General features: G+C 48.1%; 1 non-coding gene across 1 annotated transcript in view; it reads left to right on the forward strand.

Moving 5' to 3' along the window:
• Positions 1-627: 627 nt before the first annotated feature.
• Positions 628-2,500, forward strand: part of LOC149908157 (small subunit ribosomal RNA) — a 1,905-nt gene continuing 32 nt past the window's right edge. The window contains exon 1 of the ribosomal RNA XR_016456880.1: positions 628-2,500. This exon is cut by the window's right edge and continues 32 nt beyond it. This is a non-coding gene — a ribosomal RNA (small subunit ribosomal RNA).

The raw sequence follows: 2,500 nt of genomic DNA on the forward strand, positions 1-2,500 counted from the left end.
CCGCGTCGCCCGTGCGTGCGTGTGCGTGCAGTAGTAGTAACATTGCGTCTGCCGACGGTTTGATAGATTGTCAGTTTCGTAGATTGTATTCTATATGTGTAGTGTAAATAAATATTACGCATCTTGATACACTCTCGGAGCGAGCGCAGACCGTGAAAAATATACGACTATCGAACGGCAGTATAAAAATTTTCAATGCTCACATCGCACACGTTTGTGATGTACCAATGGGCTATTATCAGATGTTTTATATGTGTGTGTGAAACACCACGTATATACCAAAACTTGGTCGCAATTTTCGATCCTTCCACTCTCCGTGCGTAGATTGATCGTTTGCGTCATAAAAGTTGACCGATATTAAAATTTTTTCCTTCGCTTGATGCGAATGGGAATTGTTAAGGGGTGTCTCGTTAAGATGATACTTTCAACGATTAAACCTGACTGTGTTCAGATTTATCCACGTTTGCGCGCGCGGCGCGTGTGTGAATAGTGTGCGTGTGACGGTCGCCGCCGTTGCATATCGTGTTATTTATTACCACGCCGCGCGCGCATATGTATATAGAGAAGCAAACGTCGCGGCGGCATCGTCGTGTTACGTTTGAGGCTCTAGCGGAAGCTTTAGTTAGCTCCCTGGTTGATCCTGCCAGTAGTTATATGCTTGTCTCAAAGATTAAGCCATGCATGTCTCAGTGCAAGCCGTATTAAGGCGATACCGCGAATGGCTCAATATATCAGTTTTGGTTCCTTAGATCTTACTCAGTTACTTGGATAACTGTGGTAATTCTAGAGCTAATACATGCAATCAGAACTCTGACCAGTGATGGAATGAGTGCTTTTATTAGATCAAAACCAATCGACGGAGGGCCTGGCGTCTGAAGTCGTTAATTTTGATGAATCTGGATAACTTTTGCCGATCGCATGGTCCAGTACCGGCGACGCATCTTTCAAATGTCTGCCTTATCAACTTTCGATGGTAGTTTCTGCGACTACCATGGTTGTCACGGGTAACGGGGAATCAGGGTTCGATTCCGGAGAGGGAGCCTGAGAAACGGCTACCACATCCAAGGAAGGCAGCAGGCGCGCAAATTACCCACTCCCGGCACGGGGAGGTAGTGACGAAAAATAACGATACGGGACTCTTACGAGGCCTCGTAATCGGAATGAGTACACTTTAAATATTTTAACGAGGAACAATTGGAGGGCAAGTCTGGTGCCAGCAGCCGCGGTAATTCCAGCTCCAATAGCGTATACTAAAATTGTTGCGGTTAAAAAGCTCGTAGTTGCATTTGTGCGCCGCGCTGTCGGTGCACCGCATCCGCGGTGATACTGACACGTTTGCGGAGCATATCGTCGGTGAGCCGGTCGTTAAAAGCCGGTTCAATATCAAAATCCTATCGCGGTGCTCTTCAGTGAGTGTCGAGGTGGGCCGACAATTTTACTTTGAACAAATTAGAGTGCTCAAAGCGGGCTCAAAATGCCGCTTGAATATTTCGTGCATGGAATAATAGAATATGATCTCGGTTCTATTTTGTTGGTTTTCAGAACTCCGAGGTAATGATTAATAGGGATAACTGGGGGCATTCGTATTGCGACGTTAGAGGTGAAATTCTTGGATCGTCGCAAGACGAACATCAGCGAAAGCATTTGCCAAAGGTGTTTTCATCAATCAAGAACGAAAGTTAGAGGTTCGAAGGCGATTAGATACCGCCCTAGTTCTAACCGTAAATATGTCATCTAGCGATCCGCCGACGTTACTACAATGGCTCGGCGGGCAGCTTCCGGGAAACCAAAGATTTTGGACTCCGGGGGGAGTATGGTTGCAAAGCTGAAACTTAAAGGAATTGACGGAAGGGCACCACCAGGAGTGGAGCCTGCGGCTTAATTTGACTCAACACGGGAAATCTCACCAGGCCCGGACACCGGAAGGATTGACAGATTAATAGCTCTTTCTTGATTCGGTGGGTGGTGGTGCATGGCCGTTCTTAGTTGGTGGAGCGATTTGTCTGGTTAATTCCGGTAACGAACGAGACTCTAGCCTGCTAAATAGGCGTCGTCATTTAGGTGTGCGCGGCTCTCGGGTCGCGCAACTCACTGGCGGCGTATTAAAATTCTTCTTAGAGGGACCGGCGGCTTTGAGCCGCACGAGATTGAGCAATAACAGGTCTGTGATGCCCTTAGATGTCCTGGGCCGCACGCGCGCTACACTGAAGGAATCAACATGTTCTCCCTGGCCTAGAGGCCCGGGCAACCCGTTGAAACTCCTTCGTGCTGGGGATTGGGGTTTGCAATTATCCCCCATAAACGAGGAATTCCTAGTAAGCGCGAGTCATAAGCTCGCGTTGATTACGTCCCTGCCCTTTGTACACACCGCCCGTCGCTACTACCGATTGAATGATTTAGTGAGGTCTTCGGACCGACACGCGGTGGCTTCACGGCCGTCGGCGTTGCTGGGAAGTTGACCAAACTTGATCATTTAGAGGAAGTAAAAGTCGTAACAAGG

The sequence above is a fragment of the Colias eurytheme genome, chromosome 6 (genome assembly GCF_061535395.1).
Source record: "Colias eurytheme isolate Ceu_HAF_F1 chromosome 6, ilColEury1 Martin Lab GWU primary, whole genome shotgun sequence".
NCBI lineage: Eukaryota > Metazoa > Arthropoda > Insecta > Lepidoptera > Pieridae > Colias > Colias eurytheme.